This window comes from Corythoichthys intestinalis, chromosome 4 (genome assembly GCF_030265065.1).
Source record: "Corythoichthys intestinalis isolate RoL2023-P3 chromosome 4, ASM3026506v1, whole genome shotgun sequence".
Lineage (NCBI taxonomy): Eukaryota > Metazoa > Chordata > Actinopteri > Syngnathiformes > Syngnathidae > Corythoichthys > Corythoichthys intestinalis.
In genome coordinates, this window is record NC_080398.1 from 30,905,149 (window position 1) to 30,920,048 (window position 14,900).

Genomic DNA, 14,900 nt, shown 5'->3' on the forward strand with positions numbered 1-14,900 from the left:
AATATATATACAGTATATATTTTAATTCAATCGTTTTCTAATTGTATTTAACGTTACAGACATAGTATGTTACACTCATCCAGAGTCTTTAGTTTAGGCTTAAGGTAGGGTTATCAAAAATATCCCGATAACGGCGACAATTAATTTATTAAAAAATGTGTCACGTTAAAATAATTAACGCAATTAATGTATGCGCTGCACGACCCTCTCACTCAATGTTGCGCTCAATCAGTAATGACACCATTTTACCTATATAGGGAGATTAAAGGCAGCACAAAATGAGTAGAGTGAGTTTTGGCAGCCTTTGGAGCACTTTTTCAATTGGCTAAAACCTTGCAATCTCTCTCCCTATGATTAGAAGTATCATGGGAAGCAAGGTGGCAACTGATCTTTGTCTTAACACCTTAAGTTATTCCCCAAAGCAGAGAAGATATATCCATTGGTAGCACGACGCACAGTCATGGTTTTACTTCCCATCATGGTTCCACTTCCCATCATGCATTGGAGCATGGCTGCAGTATCATTTACTGAAAGCTCAACAAATACACGAGATGGCAATATTTAGTCACAATATACAAAGTTACAAGTCTTTCTATCCGTGGATCCCTCTCACAGAAAGAATGTTGATAATGTAAATGCCATCTTGAGGATTTGTCATAATAAACAAATACAGTACTTATGTACTGTATGTTGAATGTATATATTCATCCGAGTTTTATTCATTTTTTTCTTAATGCATTGCCAAAATGTATATGATCGGGAAAAATTATCGGGAATGATTGGAATTGAATCAGGAGCAAAAAAAAAAAGCAATCGGATCGGAAAATATCGGGATCGGCAGATACTCAAACTAAAACGATCGGGATCGGATTGGGAGCAAAAAAACATGATCAGAACAACCCTAACAAGCAGCTACAATTTAGAAAATTAATAATAGATGCTCAATTTTTTGGAAAGCAATGCACCATAGAGGAAAGCAGTGCACCATTAAGACTGTATAGTAAAGATGGTGTACTGCTGACCACGATTCGGGACGTCGTGAGTCGGTGGGGAGAATACTTCGAAGCCCTTCTCAATTCCACCGACACGCCTTCCTTTGAGGAAGCAGAGTCTGGGGACTCTGAATTGGGATCTTCGATCTCTTGGGTCGAAGTCACTGAGGTGGTTGGAAAGCTCCTCGGTGGCAAAGCCCCGGGGGTAGATGAGATCCGCCCGGAGTTCCTAAAGGATGTTGCTCTGTTCCTCTGGATGTTGTAGGGCTGTCGTGGCTGACACGTCTCTACAACATCGTGTGGACATCGGGGACAGTGCCTCTGGATTGGCAGACCAAGGTGGTGGTCCCCCTTTTTAAGAAGGGGGACCGGAGAGTGTGTTCCAATTATAGAGGGATCACACTCCTCAGCCTCCCTGGTAAAGTCTATTCAGGGGTGCTGGAGAGGAGCGTCCGTCGAGAAGTCGAATCTCTGATTCAGGAGGAGCAGTGTGGTTTTCGTCCCGGCCATGGACACCCTCGGCAGAGTCCTCGAGGGTGCATGGGAGTTTGCCCAACCAGTCTACATGTGTTTTGTGGATCTGGAGATGGCGTTCGACCTCGTGTGCCTCGGGGAGTCCTGTGGGGGGTGCTCCGGGAGTACGGGGTACTGAGCACCTTGGTAAGGGCTGTTCGGTCCCTGTACGACCGGGTTTGGTCCGCATTGCCGGCAGTAAGTCGAATTCGTTCCCAGTGAGGGTTGGACTCCGCCAAGGCTGCCCTTTGTAACCAATTCTGTTCATAATTTTTATGGACAGAATTTCTAGGTGCAGCAGAAGCGTTGAGGGGGTCCGGTTTGGTGACCTCAGCATTGAATATCTGCTTTTCGCAGATGATGTATTGCTGTTGGCTTCATCAAGTCGTGACCTCCAACTCTCACTGGAGCGGTTCGCAGCTGAGTGTGAAGCGGTTGGGATGAAGATCAGCACCTCCAAATCCGAGACCATGGTCCTCAGTCGGAAAAGTGTGGCGTGCCCTCTCCGGGTCGGGGATGAGGTATTGCCCCAAGTGGAGGAGTTCAAGCTTGGGCTCTTGTTCACAAGTGACGGTAGGAGGGAGCGGGAGATCGACAGGCGGATCGGTGCAGCATCTGCAGTAATACGGACTCTGCATCGGTCCGTAGTGGTGAAGAAGGAGCTGAGCCGAAAGGCAAAGCTCTCGATTTACCAGTAGATCTATGTTCCTACCCTTACCTATCGTCACGAGCTGTGGGTCGTGACCGAAAGAACAAGATCCCGGATACAAGCGGCCGAGATGAGTTTCCTCCGCAGGATGGATGGATGGATGGATGGATGGCTCAATTTTTGCTAGTCATGTTTAACAACGCAAGTGTCACTAAGATAATAAAGAAAGCCTCCGGTTCAACTCAGAACGGAATACAAAAAAATTAAAATGTCTCCTGTGGTTGTTAATACGACAAGATTACTGATTCACTCAATTCACTGCCAATCAAAATTCAGCCTCAGACAGATCATCCAATCATCATGCAGAGAAGCAGAGCGTCCGGCCCATCCGAGCTCCGCCCACTTCCCATAGACATCCAGGGACACACAACGTCCGATGGGCAGGATTAATCCAGCCTTTAGCCAATGACTCGTCTCGTTTCGTTGTAGTGGAACAATGTACTCCCAACTCCAGTGATAAGAAGCTAATTCTGAACAGAGGTTGTGTGTGTGGAAGCGATCAATATATATATATATATATTTTTTTTAAGTCTTTTTTTTTTCGTAGTCCCGCGCTACGAAAAAGAGACTTTCGGCCACGGTCTCCGAATGAGGAAGAAGGCGAATGTGACGTCAACTGACTAATCATCTTCACAATACAGCCATTACTATTGTATGCAGAAGGACTGCAGATTCAGCTGATTTTGCAGATAATTTGTTTATTTTTTGCATCACCCCAGCCCAATGTGCTGCAGGCATTTGTTGCTAGACCAGAGGGAGTGGTGTGAGGCTTTTTAGATTTCCAAAAGATCCTGAAGAATGGGCAAAACAAGTCCGACAATCAAGAGACCATTGGACGAAGGACTAAGTGAGTAAGCTACATGTTTTATGTTATGTCAAATACTGGAATCAGGGCAAATGTTTTAATAAGGAGGTGGCTTTTCTGCAAAATGTATCTTTCTCCGATCTGTTACTTGTGGAATATAGAAGTTTACATGACTTGTCTGCCTGGAATTCAAACGGAACTCTTACCGTGGATGCCAGAATCATTACATTTCCCAGAAAAATACAAGATTAATGTTTTCGAATGGGTTCGTCGACATCAGTGTCTCATTGGAACGTGTCACATTCTAACATACAGTGGGGTAAATAAGTATTTAGTCAACCACTAATTGTGCAAGTTCTCCCACTTGAAAATATTACAGAGGCCTGTAATTGTCAACATATGTAAACCTCAACCATGAGAGACAGAATGTGGAAAAGAAAAAAAAAACAGAAAATCACTTTGTTTGATATTTAAAGAATTTATTTGCAAATCATGGTGAAAAATAAGTATTTGGTCAATACCAAAAGTTCATCTCAATACTTTGTTATGTACCCTTTGTAGGCAATAACGGAGGCCAAACGTTTTCTGTAACTCTTCGCAAACTTTTCACACACTGTTGCTGGTATTTTGGCCTATTACTCCATGCAGATCTCCTCTAGAGCAGTGATGTTTTGGGGCTGTCGTTGGGCAACACGGACTTTCAACTCCCTCCACGGATTTTCTATGGGGTTGAGCTCTGGAGACTGTCTAGACAACTCCGGGACCTTGAAATGCTTCTTATGGAGCCACTCCTTTATTGCCCTGGCTGTGTGTTTGGGATCAGTGTCATGCTGAAAGACCCAGCCACGTCTCATTTTCAATGCCCTTGCTGATCGAAGGAGATTTTCACTCAAAATCTCTCGATACATGACCCCATTCATTCATTCCTTTAGACAGATCAGTTGTCCCGGTCCGTTTGCAGAAAAACAGCCCCAAAGCATGATGTTTCCACCCCCATGCTTCACAGTGGGTATGGTGTTCTTCGTTTGCAATTCAGTATTCTTTCTCCTCCAAACACGAGAACCTGTGTTTCTACCAAAAGGTTCTATTTTGGTTTCATCTGACCATAACACATTCTCCCAGTCCTCTTCTGGATCATCCAAATGCTCTCTTGCGAACCGCCGACGGGCCTGGACGTGTACTTTCTTCAGCAGGGGGACACGTCTGGCAGTGCAGGATTTGAGTCCCTGGCGGCGCATTGTGTTACTGATAGTAGCCTTTGTTACTGTGGTCCCAGCTCTCTGTAGGTCATTCACTAGGTTACCCCGTGTGGTCCGGGGATTTTTGCTCACCGTTCTTATTATAATTTTGACGCCAGGGGGTGAGATCTTGCATGGAGCCCCAGATTGAGGGAGATTATCAATGGTCTTGTATGTCTTCCATTTTCTAATAATTGCTCCCACAGTTGATTTCTTTACACCAAGCGTTTTACCTATTGCAGATTCAGTCTTCCCAGCCTAGTGCAGGTCTACACTTTTGTCTCTGGTGTCCTTCGACAGCTCTTTGGTCTTGGCCATAGTGGAGTTTGGAGTGTGACTGACTGTAGTTGTGGACAGGTGTCTTTTATACAGATAGAGTTAAAACAGGTGCCATTAATACAGATAACGAGTGGAGCCTTATTAGAAGAAGTTAGACCTCTTTGACAGCCAGAAATCTTGCTTGTTTGTAAGTGACCAAATACTTATTTTCCAGTCTAATTTGGAAATAAATTCTTTAAAAATCAAACAATGTGATTTTCTGTTTTTTTTCCCTCGTTCTGTCTCTCGTGGTTGAGGTTTACTCATGTTGACAATTACAGGCCTCTGTAATCTTTTCAAGTAGGAGAACTTGCACAATTGGTTGTTGACTAAATACTTATTTGCCCCACTGTAAATATTGTTCAAAAATGCTCTTTTTTTAGCCTCTTAATGGAAAATATTCTTTTTTTTTTTTTTTTTTTTTTTTTAATCCATTCGAAACTCTGGAGGTAAAAAAGGTTTAGTTCTTAATTTATTTTTAAGCATTTTGCAAATTTGACTTGACTTACATTTAAAGAAACAAGCAAAAAGAAATATTTTTAAATGGAAAAAACTAAATATTGTATTCTTGGGAATATTCCTTTTTTTTTTATCTTTTAATATTTATTATTTTCTCTAGCGTCATTTCTTTTCATTTTTATTATTTTCTCTAGCATCATTGTGATTTACTGACTTAAAACTTTTTTTTTTTTTAAATATGTTTTCTTAAGTTTAAAAAAAAAAAAATGTTTTCAAAATAGATATTGATTGGACATGTATTGCTTTCAGTGGCACCAAATGAGTTAAGGGGCAATCAGAAAAACAATCATTCTGAAGCTTCAGCCCGCATGTTTTGCTTTTATTATTTTTTCCCCTGATCTTTCTTCTATCAGCATCGTTTCAAACAAACAACCTGCCTTTCCTTTTGATGCTTCAATCTTGAGGCGCGCTTAGCAGGATCACTTACAAAAGGTGTTTTTTTCTTTTTGTAATTGAATTCAAAGCAGCAGGTGCATCTCTATTGTAAATGTTTTTCAGGCAGGCTTTCACTTCTAAGAAAACGTACTGCCGCCCATACAAATACGACAGCGACAAGACACAAAAGCGTCGTTTTGGGGGGAAAAAAAACATGACACTTCTCGTCGCATACTCCCAAAAGACGAGTGTTCACCTTCAGCAACAAGCCTGTCGCCTTAATTTATCTTATAATTTGCAATGATTTTTTAAAAGGGGAGGGAAAACTTGATGCTTCACAGATGGCCAGGGTTCATCCCCCGAGGAAAAACATTGAGCGATAACCTCGCACGGCTCCCCCTTGTGGCAGTTTTAGCGTATCATTTACATTTTTCCGCACTCCAGTCTGGAGCTATTTACGGTTATGAACCGTCGGGGATTTGGCGTCCTGCTCAAGGACGAGCGCGCCGGATGTCAGGCCGCCTTTTCAACGCGCAGACCAAAGCGATAAATTCAGGGTCACAAAATGGAGTCGGCTGCAGAACCATAAAGTCCATACGTTTGTTTTATTTGATGCCTATCCCCCAGGGGACAACATGTTCGCAGGTCTCTAAATGGAGTCGGCGCACAGACTGTCGATGAAGGACGCTCGGAAGGCAATGGACAACGCGGGGTTTATTTTAGTGACGATACGATGGAGGGTTGTATTAGTTTTTTAGCTTGCACAAAATTAGGCTTTCTATTGTCTAACTTGTACAATCTAGACGTCTAGAATCTTTTCAAGTAAATGCTAAGGTGATGATAGTCAAGTTGACGCTGGTTAATCAATGTCAGCCACTATAATCTGTTATAACCGTATTATAAACATGTTATAAATCTGTTATAAACAATACAAGATTCTTGTAAAAGTTTCTAACATTACTGGTGACATAAGTGGAAAAAAATGTGTCCTACTTTACATGTGTCATTACAGAGAATGATAATAGTTGTTCCTTTATTTAATATTTAGTTGTTGAATAGTCAAATAACCCTTTCACTACTATTGACATTGATAGACATCCAGTAATGTGGTACCTTTCATCCTCCTGCGAAATGAGTTTATCACTAGAAGACTTCTAATCCGTTTGAAGTGGGAGGGTGGTAGCGAAAGAACATTCGTTCAACCAGTTTGTTATAAACCTGTTATAAATCTGTTATAAACAATACAATCATGTGCCGCATTTCATCCTTCTGTGAAATTAGTTTATTATAAGTAGTAGAAATCGTCCCGATCGATCGGGAGGGTCTGATCACGTCATTTTCAAAGTATCGGAATCGGCAAAAAAAAAAATATTGGACATCCCTTTTTTTAATATATATACACTGTATATTTTTAATTAAATCGTTTTCCAATTGTATTTAACGTTACAGACATAATATGTTGCACTCATCCAGAGTCTTTAGTTTAGGCTTAAGGCAGGGTTATCAAATTTATCCCGATAACGGCGGGTAATTAATTTTTTAGAAAATGTATCACATTAAAATATTTAACGCAATTAATGCATGCGCTGCACGACCCACTCATGCATTGTCGCGCTCAATCTGTAATGGCGCCGTTTGACCTATATAGAGAGCTAAAAGGAAGCATAAAATGAGGAAAGGGAATTTTGGCAGCCTTTGGAGCCTTTATTAATTGGCTAAAGCCTTACAATCCCTCCCCCTACGATTAGAAATATCGTGGGAAGCAATGTGGGGAAGCAAGGTAGCAATTGATCTTTTTCTTAACACCCTATGTTATTTCCCAACGCAGAGAAGATATATCAATTGGTAGCACTACGCACAGTCATGGTTGCACTTCCCATCATGCATTTGGGCATGGCTACAGTATCATTTACTGAAAGCTCAACAAATACACTAGATGGCAATATTTAGTCACAATATACAAGGTCACAAGTCTTTCTATCCGTGGATCCCTCTCACAGAAAGAATGTTAATAATGTAAATGCCATCTTGAGGATTTATTGTCATAATAAACAAATACAGTACTTATGTATTGTATGTTGAATGTATATATTCTTCAGAGTTTTATTCATTTTTTTCTTAATGCATTGCCAAAATGTATATGATCGGGGAAAATTATCGGGAATGATTGGAATTGAATCGGGAGCAAAAAAAAGCAATCGGACCGGGAAATATCGGGATCAGCAGATACTCAAACTAAAAAGATCGGGATCGGATCGGGAGCAAAAAAAACATGATCGGAACGACCCTAATAAGTAGACGTATAATTCATTTCAAATGGGAGGGTAACTGACACCCTCCAACTTCAAACGGATTGGATGTCAGTCGCTAGTTAATAATGGTAGCCGTACAAGGGCGTGGGTTTGCATGGGGACGGTAGGGACATAAAACTACCAATTATTCAGGATGCTCAAATTGTCCCCACCCACTTTTAAGCTACTTTATTTGCTTTATATCATGAGTTCACTTATATACAGTAGGTCATTAAAAGAGATCCACGGATAGAAAGACACGTAGTTCTTAAATGATAGATGTTAGTCCGAGTTATACTAATTTGATATTAAAACCCCACTTAATGTTTTCGTTTTAATAAATTTTTTAAAATTATTTTAACTAGTAGGTCGCCATTGTTGTTGACATCGCAGGGCGGTGGCGTCACATGGACAGAGGCGTAGCAAGGGTCCCCGGGGGCCCCAGGCAACAAGCAACATGGGGCCCTTTAAGCGTGTGCAAGTAAGGGGGACAGTTGGAGCAATAGAATAAAGAGTAGCAACACAAAAATACCATCGCATGCGGAGGTATACACCGTTGTGTGAAATCAGTAGTCAGATTGGCCCTAAGACCCACCAAATTCAAATTATTCCATAAAACCCACTGATTGGTGGACTACCGACCGAATAAAATACCTAATAAAATATCTAATAAAATTGTTTAGAATCATTTTAGATGCATATATGTTATATTCTTCTATTCTATATTCTATATTCTTATAGAGTATTCGACGAGGAATACGATAGACCCATTAATAAACTTTTTGGGAAAAATCACCATTTCTTTAAGTAGTCACATGAATAATGAGGTGGCCTGTGAAAATCAACATAAAATAACTTGGCAAGGACTTTCCAGAGAGTACTTGGTGAGTCACTCTTTAAACAATCATGTGGTATTAAATTCTGATTGAACTTACTTAAACATGTAAGTATAATCTACATATCATGGTTAATGCTGATTGGGATTGATAACAGAATCGTTACATAATCTGCCAAATGACTCCATGGTATTGAAACACTCCCTACACTTGTCGCTGTGGCAGTGCAGTAAAGCTGCGTGTGCTAAATCCGTTGGCCCTCTGGGGGGCCCTGCTGGCTTGGGGCCCTGGGCAATTGCCTGGTATGCCTTATGGGACGCGACGGCTCTGCACATGAACACACTGATGGACTTCCACAGTGTCACTCTTTAACTACATAAACATGTCGTCGGTTCTGCCCTTCTAATTTGAACCCGATCGTAATATTAATGAGAAGGACAGCCCTGTCGATATTCATACAACGAGCAGCAAAAGCTAAAAGAACAACGAAAGACTGGATGAGAGGAGTAGCATATATGTGTAGAGTTCGCTAGTGACAGCAAGCACTCTCATGCTCTAGTGACGGGGCAGGAGACTGTTTAATTTCAACAAATGTTTGCAGATCTTCACGGTAAACTATTGTGTGATCTAACTTATTCCAATATTATTATGGTGATCGTAAACATCCAGAGCTGTCGTGTGCTTTACATATGATTAGGGTATACAGTGAAACACAGCAGTTTGATAATTTTTTTGCATCACATTAAAATGTTGATAGTTTGCCACTACTGAGACGTCTAATGACGGCCTTCCTTATTTTTGTCACGTAAAAGCACTCCAATGATAATCCTGCCGGGTTTCTCAGTGTATCAGATGATGCTGCCGAAGCTTGCTTCCCAGTGAATAAGCGACACGGAAAACGAATGAATAAATGTTTAAAACTTAATTTGATTGACTGGTGTAAATGCGCACCGCTGCTCCCGGTCTGATCGAAGGAAGGGCGGACCAAACCATTTAATGAAAATACAGAGGTTTGCTGGCAATACATATGCTCTCTGGGTGTTTACTTTTTGCCAAAAACAAAACAAGAAACCCTTTGTTTTATTCCTGTTAAAATTATAATGATTAATATTTAAATTGGCAAAGGATTACCTAATGTTCTAATTTTCATTGTGGGCCCCATCAGGGCATGGGCCCTTAGAATCAATATCACTTTTCACCCCTATACGGCGCCCCTGCGTTAACCCTAAAAAATGATGGGAAACAAACAAAACAAAAAAAAAACGCTCATTTTCAACAGATTATCACAAATGTTGCTGGCTGGAATATTCAGTCACAAAAGACGCAGCATCTGCTTCTCCACAAGGTAAGACAGAAAAACATGCGCTCACACACGCACACAGCTGGGATGTCTGTATGTTTGAGCAAGGGCTAAGCTACTATCCGAGCATATACTGTATCTTTTAACTAAATTAATATTATTGCTGACATTATGTTTCGGGGTCATCCACCCTGCCACAAAAGTCAAACTCTGCCTATTTGTGACGTAACATTGCACGGATCAGGAAACATTTCCTTGAATGAGTTCCGTCAAGTAGTCTCAGTTCGTTAGAAGTTGCTTAAGGTGGTTGGGATACCTGCTTGAATGTGTTATTTTGTAAGCCACCATTTTGCCCAAAAAAATCACCTAGACAGGTCAGCGTCCACCTCATCAACATAAAAAATAATCACAGTCAAAGCTTCATCCATATTTTAAGACTTAAAAAAAAAAAAAAAAAAAAAGTCAAAGTTGAATATAGTGTATGCGCATTTAAGTTTGCCTCACACATACACACGCCTAAAAAAAGCATTCATCAATACAAAAAAAAAGAACAGCCTCTAATTTCAGTCTCCAAAGGCGTGCGTAAGCAGTCCCAAAGAATAGGGCTGCACTAAATCATCCCGGTGGCGCAAACAGCAGCAGATTTACATGTAAATGGGCCACGCCGCGCCGGCGTTTGTCTCGTCCGTTCAATTGTTGCGCCCCGTAAACAAGCCACTTAAACGTGGCGTATTTGCCAAACTTTCCCATGAATCACCGCCTTCCCCGACCGGTTCATTGGCGTACCTTCGTCCATGAAAGCCTCTCCGCCATCCTTCTTTAACACCGTGTCTCCAAAACACCAATTTGTCGAGAACTCTGCGTGACAGGCCGTAATGATTCACCGTAATATGACGGCAACAAAACGACAGCATGCTAAGGAGACATTGCAATCAAACAGTCATTCAGCTGCGACTATTCACAGCAACTCAAGAGCCACCACACAAAAACGTGGAAAGTTGTGTTGTTCTACTCCACCAGCGATGACAGCTCTTCACTTTTCCAAAATTAAACGCGAGCAGAACGTTCAAAACAAGCGAAAGTAAACAGTGCTCTTAAAACGCAACGGCAAGAGTTTTGACCTTTTCACCATCTGCGTGCGCCATACAATCACACACAAAGCAGAAAAACTCCTCGAGATGGGATTTACTTTTTAATTAGAGGCTTAAAAATGTGCTTCGAAAACAGAAAATGGGTGATTTAAAGGGAAATAACATGGACAGAATTGCTACAAATTCACACTTAGCTTTTAATGGCTTTACCCCATAATGCCTGAGTTTACATTTAACAAATTGGCAGTACAGGTAGTCCCTGGGTTAGGAACGAGTTCCGTTCCTGTTAGGTCTAAAACACTTTCTTCAATTTAGCATTGAGCCCAGAGCAAGGTGATGAAAGGCAGAACACAAATGGAGGCAGGAGTCAGAGAGTTAGTTTTCTGATCGGCCGTCAGGGAGAGCGGAGACAGTGTGGAACACGTCCTCACGTTATCTCGTCGAGGTCTCTGAAATTGGCCGCCCACCCTGCTGGGTTGGCTTCGTACGGTGGCCGAGAGGTGTCAGGCGAAATGCAAAGTCCAAACACTTTGCAAATTGAAAAAGCACGAACCCCAATTGCAAACGCTTTGCAAAAGAAAAAAAGCACGAATGCAAACTGCCACAACACGATCCCCAATTCCTAAAGCGCGATCGCAAATTGGCAAAGCACGAAGCCCAATTGCCACAACACGGCAGCAAATGGCTCGCAGCACGAATGCAAATTGCCACAACACAATCCCCAATTCCTAAAGCGCGATTGCAAATTGGCAAAAGCACAAACGCCAATTGCCACAACACGACAGCAAATGGCTCGCAGCACGACCGCAAAAGGCTCGCAAGACAATTGCAAAGACGATGACCCAGAAGTTAAAAAAAAAAATAACAATAATAATAAAAAAGACGTCACTTTGTATATTGCTATATGTGCTTTGTGACCATCTCGACGGGCCTCCGTAAAGTTGCCCCACCCCCATCAGACGCTAATTTATATAAAAATTATGTTAATCGTTTGTGCTGCAACGGTTTTGGAGATACAGTATTATGCTTTTATTGAGATATTAATTTCGAGTGGGGACGTCACTCGTAGCTTTTTCTTAGCTTAGCTCCCGCAGCTAATGGAGTGTACCAACTCTCTCAATAACAGAGGGGTGTCCTATCAACTAGCACGAACAGAGCACAAAAAATTCGGGTCCATTTTGCGGTAAATTGGGGGGCTTGAGATATTAGTTTCGAGTGATGATGTCCCTCTAAGCCCCTCATTTACTGCAAAATGGTTCCGAATTTGTGCCATTCGTTTGTGCTACTCGTTAGACACCCCTGTTATGTTATGTTAATGGCGCGTACCAACTCTCTCCCTTTGTTATTTTAATGAAGCGTACCAACTCTCTCAATAACAGAGGGGTGTACAAACAACTAGCACAAACGAATGGCACCACTTCGGAACCATTTCGCAGTAAATGAGGGGCTTAGAGGGACGTCATCACTGGAAATCATTATCTCAAGCCCCCCAACTTACTGCAAAATGGACCAGAATTTGTGTTATGATCGTGCTAGTTATTAAGACACCCCTCTGTTATCGAGTGAGTTGGTACGCTCCATTAGCCGCGGGAGCTAAACTGAGGAAAAGCTATGAGTGACGTCACCACTCGAAATTAATATTTCTATAAAAGCATAATATTGTATCAACAAAACCGTTGCAGCACAAACGATAGACATTTTTTTTTTTTTATAAATTTGCGTCTGATGGGGGGGGGGGGGGGGGGGGGGCGCAACTTCATGGAGGTCCGTATAGAACAAAGCACATATAAAGTGTCGTCCTTTTTTTTTTTTTTAAACTTCCGGGTTATCCTCTTGCCGTTGTGTTGCGTGATTTTGCTGCTGTGCTGTGAGCCGTTTGCTGTTGTGCTACGAGCTATTTGCTGTCGTGTTGTGGCAGTTGGGATTCGTGCTTTTGCCAATTTGCTATCACGGTTTAGGAACTGGGGATCGTGTTGTGACAATTTGCATTCGTGCTGCGAGCCATTTGCTGTCGTGTTGTGGCAATTGGGGTTTGTGCTTTTGCCAATTTGCAATCGCACTTTAGGAATTGGGGATCGTGTTGTGGCAGTTTGCATTCGTGCTTTTTTTCTTTTGCAAAGCGTTTGCAATGGGGTTCGTGCTTTTTTCTATTTGCAAAGTGTTTGGACTTTACATTTCGCCTGACACCTCTCGGCCACCGTAGCTTCGGGATCTCCAAGTCCTTTGCAGGCTTCAGCACATTCGGTTTGTGTCCAGGGGCGAGGCTTTAATATGGTTTGAGGCTGGTTTTCTTCAATGCCATAGCGTGGCTTGGTTACGGCATATATTGGGTAGGCCTCAACTTGGGACAGTGTCATCTTCTGGTTTCCAATTGGGCAAAAAGGTTCGGTTGGTCTGCAGGGTATGGGCGTAGGTGGAAATGGGGGGCAGTAGACTTGAGTGAGGATGGGGTAAAGGCCTCTCAATGTGGGTGCACCTTGTGAGTGGATGTGGCCTGCCGGTGAGAGGAGGACTGGATCCAACTGGGGGGCTGTGGCTTCAATCATCGCTCCTCCCTCAGGTCCTCCTGTAGGCTGGTATGGAGGTGGGGAACTTTCTCTGGCGGCCTGTCTTCCTCTTTCTTCTCTCACTTGCTGTCTGTCTCCTTGCTGTACACTTCCTCTTCTTCTCGGACGCTCACTTGATGCAGCCGTTTCCACTTCTCGCTTAATGCTCAAAGCGGCGACAGTGGCTTCGTTCTTCCTTTCTCTTTTTCGACTTACTTTACTTGTTATATCTGTGATTCTCATCACACTTTGTTCTTCCTACAGTTTAAACACATTCAGTTGGTCTTCATAATCTGCCTTGTTCTTCCCCTTTGCTTTTTGTTTCTTCATCAGCAATTCTTTCTTCAGTTTGGCCATGCTTTCTTCATTTTTCAACGTGGGATCAAATGCATAGTTTTTTACCCATGTTCCTAAGTAACAACAACTTCCTGGCTTACTTTGTTGCATAAATTTGACATCAGGGTGTTCTTTTATTGCTTTAACGACGTTTTGTCCCATTTTTCGCAAGTTTCGTTGTTTCAATAAATTTTATTTTAAGCGGTTTCGATTTTATTCGCCGTGCACGGTCTTTGTGGGTTGATTTTCGTCTACTTTAATTGTTTTTTACAACTGTCATATGTTCTTCAAAAATGGAAGTTTTTATTGTTCGAGTGCGCTTTATCGTTTTGAGTGTTGGGCGGGAGCTCCCTTCATAAACCGTTTTAGCAGCGATTTTGAGTGTTTATACACCAGAGGAGTGTTATTTATATTTTCCCTTATTCAATAATTTGATTCCGCCTGGTTCGATTTTTATTGACGGACTTTTGTTTCTATTTCGAATCGTCACCGTGTGATTTGTTATCGACTTTGTTTTTGTTTTGTATTTTGCCCAGGTGTTTTAGTCCAGTCTCTGACACCACTCGAAATTTACTTTTGAGATATCTCTAACTGCCCGTTAAACCCGTATAAGTTTTCCGACTTACTGGAAACCGGTCCTAGAATTAACTCCTTTTTAATTCTTCGACTCTTTCAATTTCCTCTATAAACCTCGGATTTCGTCCCTTCGGGTTGTCCGGTCCCGGATCGATGTTACTAAATACGGTTTCGTCCCTTCGGGTTTCCGTTCCCGGCAAAAATGTTACTAAATACGGTTTCGTCCCTTTGAGTTTCCGTTCCAGGCAAAAATGTTCTTACTATGTGGATTTCATCCCTTCGGGTTGTCCACTTCCCGGAATAATTACGATTCAAAACGAAATATTTGTAATTCTTCCTACCTTAAATCATAAGCCCTGGTTCGTCGGGATCCGTCACCGGAGATCCGGGTCGCCGCAGGACCAAGACAAATGAGCCTGTCCTTCGATGGAAGACACTGTCGACAGACTTAATGG